This window comes from Marmota flaviventris, chromosome 8, assembly GCF_047511675.1.
Source record: "Marmota flaviventris isolate mMarFla1 chromosome 8, mMarFla1.hap1, whole genome shotgun sequence".
NCBI lineage: Eukaryota > Metazoa > Chordata > Mammalia > Rodentia > Sciuridae > Marmota > Marmota flaviventris.
In genome coordinates this window covers 52523947-52535195 of record NC_092505.1, presented here as the reverse complement: position 1 = coordinate 52535195, position 11249 = coordinate 52523947, and the positions used below count along the sequence as shown (strand labels likewise).

Below are 11249 nucleotides of genomic sequence, written 5' to 3'. Positions count from 1 at the left end.
ACTACACACCAGGTTGGTTAGGTCGAGAGACAAGGTGTTGAGTAAAGGAAGGTGACTTTATTGGAAAAGCTAGTTAGATGAGAAGGTAGAGGACTCATGTCATGAAACCCATCTTGCTTGGAAAACTGAGTGAGGAGTGGTTTACATAGGTGGTTAATGGATGTTCCCAGACGGGTGGGTGCCTGCTCACAGTGGGTGGCCAGATGATGCACATCTGATTCTAATCGCCTTGTCACAAGATGATTTTCAGTTCTGCAAATCTCAACAAATATCAATATTTCCTGTAGCTAGTCTTGTCACCGATTAGTTTGCCCATATGCAGACAAATTACACATGAGACAGGCTAGATTGGGTAGCTGTCCGAAGGTCCTCTGGATAATAGCCAAACTCATGATAATGAGATAAAACATACTTTATCTGATTATTGTGGAAGACAAAGGTTACATGAGGTTAAACAAGAAGTCAGGAATGAGGTCCAGTCCCAATGCTTGACTTTATCTCCATTCTGTGAGCCTGTACCACAAAGTTTTGCAGTGTTGGAAAGAATCACTTTTATGTCAGATTTTGTTTTATTGTTTTACTGCCGTGATCATCCTCACTACTTATGAGATACTTCATGGGATTTAGTGGAAATAACACCCTGCCCCCTGAGGTCAAATCCACAGGTGCTGGTGACACAGGTCATCATGTATTTATATATTTACTGATATCACTATAATCAATATAAACAAGTTTATTGTCTATATCACTGAAGAGTTTATCGCTTGCCAAAATAGACTACTCTTAGCTTGCTTTATACTGACAAACAAAAAAGTTTGTCAGTATAAAGCAAGCTAAGAGTAGTCTATTTTCTTCAAATGCCAATTTTATCCCAGTTAAAATGTTGTTTGCCTGCATTCCTTCACCCCTGCCCAACGTCCTCTTAAATATGTCTTTGGGACAACTGTGGGAAGAACTGTTTACAAACAGGGATTTGCTAATGGTCACCTCTCCTAAAATTTGGAGTATGTGAGCGCTTCTCTCTAGCTTTTCAAGCTAATCATGACTTCTTGAACTAGATTGCTTGAACAATATCATCTTCCTCTATTTTCTGTGTCTCATTTTGTAGAACATCCTTCCTCAAAAAGAGAGAACAACAAAAATTCCACTTTGATCATAATTGTAGATTAGAAAAGGAAATACCTCCAATTTTCTAACTTTTTGAAAATGTCATACTTTCCTCTTAAAATATGGGTAAATTTTACTTCCTCAACTCAATTTTCTACAGTTTTCCTAACAGGCAACTATTGATGACCTATTAGGTGAGGATAGAAACAGAAGCTCGGTCACCTTTGCTGCTATCATTGCTTTAGGTTCTTTCCTTTTACATACAGTTTTGTTTCAAAAGATAGTGTTTGGGCTAGGGATGTAGCTCAAGGTAACGCGCTGGCCTGGCATGTGTGGGGCGCTGGGTTCGATCCTCAGCACCACATAAAAATAAAATAAAGATGTTGTCCCCACCAAAAACTAAAAAATAAATATTAAAAAAATTCTCTCTCTCTCTCTTAAAAAATAAATAATATTTTTTTCTATTTAACTCTTTTTTCCCCAGAAGTTCCAATTGCATTTTCATTATCTTCTGGACCAATTTTTGTAAAAAAATTGTCAAATATTCTGCAATATGTATCAGATCCCAGGGAAATGGTCAGTTTGTATCCAGTAACAACCCAAAGCAAAGAAGCAAAGAAGATCTATACAGGAAGCTGCTCAGCATTACCGGTGGGCTCTCCTTGGTAGCAGGAAATACTGTAACATAAATTGAATTCAGTTCTCTTTTCTTTTTTTTAAATATTTATTTATTTATGTATCTTTTAAGTTTTAGGTGGATAAATTAGTTTGTTTTTATGTGGTGCCGAGGATCGAACCCAGTGCCTCATGCATGCTAGGCGAGCACTCTACCACTGAGCCACCACCCCAGCCCCTCTCTTTTCTTTTTCACTGTTGATTAAAAACCCTACATTCATTGACAAGATGGCTATAAATTTTACTGTGACATGAATCAGAACAAATACAATGCAAATATTCATTAAGAAGGGGAGACTGCTGGGCGCTGTGGCCCACACCTTTAATCTCAGAGACTCGGGAGGCTGAGACAGGAGGATTGTGTGTTCAAAGCTAGCCTCAGCAAAAAACAAGGCGTAAACAACTCAGTATAGACCCTGTCTCTAAATAGAATACAAAAAATAGGGCTGGGGATGTGGCTCAGTGGTCGAGTGCCCCTGAGTTTAATCCCCTGTACCCCCCAAAAAAAGAAGAGACTATACAAGTATAACCTGGGAATTGGGAACTTAAGTGTTGGTGATATAAAAACAGATTCGACATTCTGTGGTTTGCACCATATGAGGAATGACAAACTGTTGAGCAACAGCAGTCCATTTAGTGAATTCAGAGAATGGATGTGTTTTCTTGATGTAGAGGAACTAATTACCCAAGATAAAGCAGAGATATAGGACTTTACCATATACCCAGTTAATGCCATTTGGATTTGGGTTTAGATGAATGAAAAAATTACACATTGAAAAAATAAAAAAGGAGAGTCCATAAATGCAAAAAGAAGAAATGTCATCTTTTTAAATATTAGCAGAATAAAACTTAGTAGCACAGTAGAAATGCAAAATATAGAAACAGTTCAGTTGAGATATTGCCAGTAAAGCATATTATATAATGGGGAGAAAAGTAAAAGGAGGACCCCCCCAAAAATTGAGTTTATAAAGACATTTCCATTTAGAAATGAAATAACTTTGCATAAAGTATGTGTTCACAAGAAGAAATGCCTTTACAAAGTCTGTGGCTGAAATACAATCTTAGTGAGACAGGGTCCCACTAAGTAGTTCAGGCTGGCCTTGGAGTTTTGATTCTCTTCCTTCACCTCTCTGAGTAGCTATGTTGTTCATTCTTTTTCTTTTGGGTACTGGGCATTGAACTCAGGCATCTCACTCCCCTTTTCTTACATTTTTAGATGCTCTTCTTGAGAATATTTTTGTGAATTTAATAGCAAATTTTAACTTTTTTAATAATATCTTTATTTTACATATTTATTTTTATGTGGTGCTGAGGATCGAACCTAGCGCCAGGTGAGAGCTCTCCTGCTGAGCCACAACTCCAGCCCCAAATTTTAACTTTTTAAAGAGGCTTGCTTTTCTAATGTTGATTTCTTTACCCATAAATACCTATCTATAATGCTTACAAAATGCTGCACTTTATTTTTGTAATTTGTAGTTTTAATCCCTGTATCACTTTGGGAACTGAATTCTTCCTGTTGCCTGCTAACCAAGATGACAATTGTCATAACCTGTTTGTTAAGACTTAAGTGGTGCCTGAACTTTGATGTCCCATCCTGAGCTGTGTTCATTCTTTAAGGACAATTTAATTTTGAGTTGCTAACCAAAACTTATCATATTACAAGTTTCAATATAAACTCTAGATCCTGCTTAATTTCTGGTGGTGAAAGACAATGCTTATAACCTCCTTTGAGAAGATTAAGTATAGCTTTTTTTGGTTGCAGGAAGTGTTGAGAGAGGGTTGCTAATTGAATAATTCCACTCAGTTGAGTCATCAGAGGCTCATACTTTTTTTCATATTTTTATTGATGCATTATACGTTATACATAACAGTGGGATTCATTGTCACGTATCCACACATGCACACAGTATAACAACAAAATTTGGTCAATATTGTTCCTTTGTATGTTTTTCGATTTTTTAATGTGACATATTGTCCTTTCCAATACCAAGCTCCCTTTTCTAGATACATGATTTTTTTTTAACTAGGGATTAAACCCAGGAGCACTTAATCACTGAGTTATACCCCCAGACATATTTCATATCTTATTTTGAGATAGAATATCACTAAGTTGCTTTTAGGGCCTCGCTAAGTTACTGAGGCTGGCTTTGAACTTGTGATCCTCCTGCCTCAGCCTCCCCAGCCACTGGGATTACAGGCATGTGCCACTGCATTTGGCCCAACACTTATCATTGTGTGTAACTGTAAACTTCAGGTCTGTGGGGAAACTCTATGTATATTTTTGCTGTTGTCTAGGGTGTTTTAGATAGCTTGGACTCCAAAAGTCCAGTAACCCTTCCAGACTGGTATGTCTCAGTTCTAGGACCCACTTGTGGGATATTGACTAGGAATCTTTCTCCTAAATGCTTCTAAAATGAACTGAATTCCCCTCCCCCAGTCCCCAAACAGACTGACAGCAACTGAGGAGGAGAGGACTAAGGAAAGGTTAGAGGTTCCTGAGCGTGATGTAGGCACTCCCTGAACTGCCCACAGATTTCTTGATATCAGTCAACAGAACTTAAAAAAAAAAAAAAAAAAAACGCTTCATTACCCCACTCCACATCCTCAAATCTGATGTCCCAACCAGGGAATTACAGTTCAGTCTCTTCTCTTGTGATTTTGACATCAAAACATTTTAGGTCTTATCTCAAGTCCTAATGCACAGTTCCATGTCATTCAGGGTCCTACACAGGGAATGGCCATTTATTCATTTATTCAGCAGCTATTCATAAAGCCCCTGCTCTGTGCCAAGTATTAGTTGGCTCTGGAGATACATAAGATGCCTTTCCCTCCCTTTATTGGTTGGCATTCTTACTTTTCTTCATTTGCATCTCCCAGTCCCTCCTGTGTTGTTGACTTTCCTCAGTATCCTTGAGAACTGAGTACTGAATTACTCTGGTTAGTACTGGACTGAAGTACTCTGTACTCTGTTCGGGTAATTACAGGAGGGGTGTGTGGCACATGTGAGATATAAGTCCTTCTCTGCATCAACAGTTTTATTTTAATGTGCTCCTGAGAGGGGAATCAGTTTCTGTTCTTATATCAATCATGCCTTTGGTACATATACAAGGTAATAGCCCTTTTCGGTTCTTGGTTTCAAAGCTGGGTGACATACAACATCAATCGGCCACAGTTCCAGTCACCCAATACACACATTAGTCCAGGCTCTGAACTCAGAATCTTAAAGAAACTGGAAAACATATTAACTGATATTGTAAGAGGGACTTAGGCTGACTTTGCTAAGAGCACTGACTCTTTACCTGGCCTATGAATGTCCCATGGGTAGCCAAAATCAGGATAAACTGGCATCTCTGCCTTCTTTTTGAATCTGTCTCCTTTATTACCTTAAACTTTATGTTCCCTGCTTAGTTTTGCATGCAAATATGTTAATTATTTAAAGAATGCTCATCTAAAAATTTGTAATCCAAGATTTATTAACCCTAAATTTACCTAACCTAATTTAACTGAGATAAGACTTTCAGGAACATTCTGTTAGCTTCAATAAGACCCCTGGAGTGGCTGCCTAGAAGTGTTTAGTCTACACCTGCTAGCACAGTGGGAGAGAGGTTAAAAAAGTACTAGTGATCAAAGCCAACATTATATTTTTAAAAATCACACCTTTCCATGTATGTATGTATGACATGTCAAAATACACTCTATTCTCAGGTATACCTAAAAAGAACAAATTTTTAAAAATCACCAGATTTATTCTAGTAATACAAGATTAACATTACATTTGAAAATCAGCTAATGTAAATTTAACATTACCAGACTAAGGGAGAATAACTGTAATCATCTCAATATGCAAAAAGCATTTGACAGAATTCAATACTTGTTAATGTAATAACACTCTACAAACCAATAATACTGAGAAACTTCTTTAACTTGATAAATGACATCAATCTGTAAAAAGCCTATAGGTATGATCAAACAATGCTAAAAAATTGGGAGAAAGAAAGAAAGCTGTCATTATTCACAGATGATATGATGATGTACATAGAAATTCTGAAAAAGTCTGTAAATAACTATTAGAATTCAAAACTGAATTTAATAAGGCTGCTAAATAGAAAGTTAATATACAAAACTAACCCTATTTCTCTATGCTTCTACAATCAGTTAGAAAATGAAAATCTTTTAAACATCATTCATAACATTAAAAAAACACCAGGTATAATTGGGCATGGTGGTGCATGCCTGTAATCCCAGCAAGTTGAGAGGTTGAGGCAGGAGGATTGAGAGTTCAAAATTAGCTTCAGCAAAAGCTAGATGAACTCCATTTCTTTTTTTTTTTCTTTTTTGTTTTTTTTTCCATATTCTTAGCATTTATTACATTTTATGAGAACTTCAGTAAAGTCTTTATAGTCTGAGAGTAGAATACTGACATTGAAATTCTCCAAATAGTCTACTATAGTTGTCAGGCAATTGTTGCTTCATTTCTGATATTATTCCAAAATCCAAAAACAATTTGTCTTAGATGAAGAACCAATAAAATTGAGTTCTTTCTTCAATGACAAATGTGTCTGGCCTTTGATAACCACAATCTGTGAAGAGCAGATTGTTAAGCATCTCCTTGACCTCCCTATACCCTCTACACTATGTTATGAAACCATAAGTTTTTATATATTATAAAACCTTAAGTTATTATCTCTTGGCTTCATATACCATTTCACATTCTTTCAATCTGGTCCTCAAAGAGGACAAGTAGCCCTTTTTTCTTTCCTTGGCTTTCTCTTGTAGCTAGCAACACTAGTATTATTCTGGAAGACATACAGACCTTAATTCGTTTTTTGAACATAATTGTAGTTCATTGTGTCAAAGAAATTAGTCTTGACCAAAATTTAGTGTTTAATAAAAGCTAATAAAATTTAGCCGTACGTGATTTTTACATTAATGCAACAAAATATATCATTATCTTTTAAACTTTTTTTTTTATATATAAAATACAAAAGTAGGACTGGAGATGTAGCTCAGTGGTTGAGTGCCCCTGAGTTCAATCCCTGATCCCCCACCACCATCAAAAAGACAAAACAACAAACAACAACAACAAACAGAAAACATATCTAGGAATAAATCTAACAAAGGATGTAAAGAACCCTACACTGGGGCTGGGGATGTGGCTCAAGCGGTAGTGCGCTCACCTGGCATGCACGTGGCGCTGGGTTGGGTCCTCAGCACCACATACAAATAAAGATGTTATGTCCACCGAAAACTAAAAAATAAATATTAAAAAAAAAACTCTCTCTCTCTCTCTCTCAAAAAAAAAAAAAAGAACCCTACACTGAAAACTACAAAACATAAGAGAAATTAAAGAAAACATAAATGGAGAAATATGTAACATGAATGAATTAGAAGTCAGTATTATTAATGTATCAAGCCTCACCAAATTAATCTATAGATTCAATACAATCCCAATCAAAATTCCAACCAACTTTTTAAAAGAAATTGGTAGGAAGAGCTGAGTATGGTGGCAGACACCTAAAATCTAGTGATTCAGGAGGCAGAAGCAGGAGGATCAAACTTCAAGGCCACCCTCAGCAATTTAGAGATACATTTTTTTACAATTTCAAAAGAGCTCCTGGGTTCAATCCCTGATACAAAAAAAAAAAAAAAAAAAAAAAAAAAAAAAAAAAAAAAAAAAAAAAAAAAAAAAGGCAATGCAAAAGACCTAGAAAAACAAAGTTGGAGGAGTTGGAGTACCAGATTTAAAGACTTATTAGAAATTTATAATTAATCAAGATGGCATTGTTTGAAGGTAAAAATGGACAAATATGCCAATAAAAGAGAATAGAATCCAGAAAAACTCAGCATATTTTTAGTTACTTGCTGTATACAAGCCACCACTGAAATGCAATGGGTAAAGAATGATCTTGTTAATAAATGGGACTAAGGCAATTAGATATTCTTATGGGGGAAATGAAGAACCTTGATCTTTCATTTTGTACCATAGATAAAATTTCATCTGAATGGATTGTAGACCTAACTGTTAAAACTAAAACAAAATTTCTAGGAGAAAATAAAACCATATAGTCATGTTTTTAGGTAGGCAAAGATTATTTAGCCATGACACAAAGGCGATAGCAATACCCAAAAGAAAAAAAGATAAATTAAATTAATTATAATTGAGGTTATTTATCAAAGACATACTGACAGTGAAAAGACAAGTCTTGCATTGGGAAATTTTTATAATATGTTTAACCAATAAAGACCTCATTTTCTGACTGTATGAAGAACTTTTGTAATCAATAAAGACAACCTAATTTATTTTTAAAAATTTTTTAAGTTGTTGATAGACCTTTATTTTGTTTATATGTGGTGCTGAGAATCAAACCCAGTGCCTCATACATGCCAGGCAAGTGTACTACTGCTGAACCATAACCCCAGCCTCACAACCTAGTTTTTTTTTTTTTTTTTATGAGCAAAACATGAACAAAATTTCATAGGAGGATATCCAAATGAACCAATAAGCACATAAGATGCTCACATCAGGGCTGGGGATGTAGCTCAGTGATACAGTGCTTTCCTAGCATTGCACAAATCCCTGGATTCCATCCCCAGTAACACAGTTATAAAATGCTTGCCTGGCATGGTGACTCACTTCTGTAATCCCAATGGCTCTGGAGGCTGAGGCAGGAGGATCATAAATTTAAAGCCAGCCTCTGCAACTTAGGAGGCAGTAAGCAACTTAGCAAGACCATTTCAAAATAAAAAGGGTTGGGATGTGGCTCAATGGTTGAGCACCCCTGGGTTTAATCTCTGGTACCCAAAATAAATAAATAATTTTTAAAAAAATCCACAAATGCTCAAATCAGGAAAATGTAAATTGAAACCCCCATAAATTACTAATAATTTACCAGAATGGCTCATATTAAAAATACTGTTAATATCAGTTGTTGATGAGTATGTGGAACCACTAAACTCTGTCCATTGCTGGTAGGAATGTAAATCAAAGCAACTTTAGGAAACTATAGGATAGTATATATTAAAGCTAATTGTAAATCTATACTATTAACCTAGTAATTCCATTCCTAGCATATTACCAAGGAAACTGAATTTACCAACAAGAGCGTTTTTAGCAGTTTTATTCGCGGTAACCCAAAACTTGAGACAACATAGAAGTCATTCACAAAAAGACTAGATAACCAAATTGTGATATGTTTCTAGAATGGAACACCGTATGGGAACAAAGAGTAAATTGCTGTTGTAGAATAAATCTTTTTTTTAAAATTTATTTTTTAGTTGTAGTTGAACACAACACCTTTATTTCACTTGTTTATTTTTTTATGCGGTGCTGAGGATCGAACCCAGGGTCTTGCACGTGCGAGGCAAGCGCTCTACCGCTGAGCCACAACCCCAACCCCTAGAATAAATCTTATTGCCCTGTGTTGAGAAAAGAAATCAGTACCATCAAAGCATATATACCATTTGATTCAATGACATTTAGGGAAAGATGAAAACAATCTATGGTGGAAGAAGTTAGAGTAACATCTCTTAACTTTTAGGGGCTTGGGTATTGAGTAGGTTGATGGGGTGTGGGAGATGTGCTGCACGTCTCCATAAGCCATAAGGACAATGTATTTATGTGTAACATTCCTTAAACTGTGCATTTAAAATTGGTACTTTGCTGAATCTCCATAAAATAAAAAGAACTATGGAACAACAATAGTAACCAATCTAGACAATAACAAAGTAGGCAAGAACAGTGAATGGAGATGGTAGCTGTCATTTTTGAGATGATTCTTCAGGAATTAATGAAACCAACAAGAAGACACCTCCTTAGAAAGAGGGAAAAGTTAGAAGGAGGAGGAGGAGGGGGAGGAGGAGGAGGAGGAGGAGGAGGAGGAGGAGAAGGAGGATGAGGATGATGATGATGATGATAAGGATAAGAATAGTAGTAAAACCATGCACTCCTTAAGATAACAAAGATAACATAAATGAGCTGGGCACAGTGGTATATTCCTGTAATCCCAGGGACTCAGGAGGCTGAAGAGGGAGAGTCACAAGTTCAAAGCCAGCCTCAGAAATGTAGCAAGGGCCTAAGCAACTTAGCGAGACCCTGTTTCTAAATAACATTTAAAAAGCGCTGGGGATGTGGCTCAATGGTTAAGAACCCCTAGATTCAATCCCTGATATATAAAAAAAAAAGTGTTTACTTTGCAATTTTGTCTTATATTTCAAGTTACATTGTTGCTTTAAACAATTGATATAAACAGATTTTCAAAAGTGTTACAATATAGCTTAGGAAAACTTGCTCAAAGGCTTGTTAATTAGGAAACACACTGTGATGTGTAAAACCTGCTACTAGTGCTGAGAGGGCGAAAAATGAGCTGCAGGAAACAAGCCTGCAAAGAGCAGAAAGCAGGGAAAGCTGTTTCCTCTAGTCAGAGGGTACAGGTGGAGAGAGGATGCAGGTGACCTCTCTTGCCTCACTGCCACTGGGACTTTTCCCTGGCCCAAGAAGGAAAGAGATGCAGATGTGTTTGCTGGGGGGGGAGGGGGGGTGTTTCTCTGAAATAGCGCGTAAATAGATTTTAGAACCAATCCTCGAGATTTTTCAAGTCATCTATACAAGTATATTTGAAACATAATGGATCTTTTATACTTTGTATCCTGCTACTTTCCTAATTTACATATTGGTTCTGATGGAGTTTTTGGGTAGATTTCCTAGAGTTTTATATTTAAATGACATGTTATATAATAATAAAAACAATTATGTTCTTTTCTTTATAATCTTTAGGTTTTTGTTTTCTCTCACATCCCTGCACACTGGCTAGAATCTCTGTATAATGTTGAATAGAAGTGGTAAAAGCAAATATCCTTTTCTTGTTCCAAATTTTGGTGAGAAGATTAAAATTTTATCATTAAGAATGATGCTAGGGCTGGGGATATAGCTCAGTTGGTAGAGTGCTTGCCTCATATGCACAAGGCCCTGGGTTCAATCCCCAGCACCACCAAAAAAGGAAAAATGTCAAATATTTGTTGATGCCCTTAATTAGGGTAAAGAATTTTCCTTCTAGTCCTGGTTTGCCACTAAGGTTTTTGTTGTATAAATGGGATTTTAATTCTGTCCAATGTTTTTACTGCCTGTGCTGAATTTTTGTAGACTTTCTTTTCCTTTATTCTGTTAACATAGTGAATGGCACTGATTGATTTCCAAATATTAAATTCATCTTGTATTCCTGAGATGGAACCTCACTTGCTCATGATTTCTCTTTTCATGAATTGTTGAGTTTGTTTTTATACATTCTGAAACAACAAGATATTCAAGACTCCTCATGTACTTCACCCATTCTACCATCACATTTTGGAATTAATTACTTTGTCTTACTTTATCTTCTTGACCAACAAGAAGACACCTCCTTAGAAAGAGGGAAAAGTTAGAAGGAGGAGGAGGAGGAGGAGGAGGAGGAGGAGGAGGAGGAGGAGGAGGA

At 36.3% G+C, this 11249-nt stretch overlaps 1 non-coding gene across 1 annotated transcript; it reads left to right on the top strand.

Annotated features, from left to right (window-relative positions):
- The first annotated feature begins 10699 nt into the window (after window positions 1-10699).
- Window positions 10700-10772, top strand: Trnam-cau (transfer RNA methionine (anticodon CAU)). Its single transcript has one exon. It is a non-coding gene; the product is annotated as a tRNA-Met (tRNA).
- The last annotated feature ends 477 nt before the right edge of the window (window positions 10773-11249 follow it).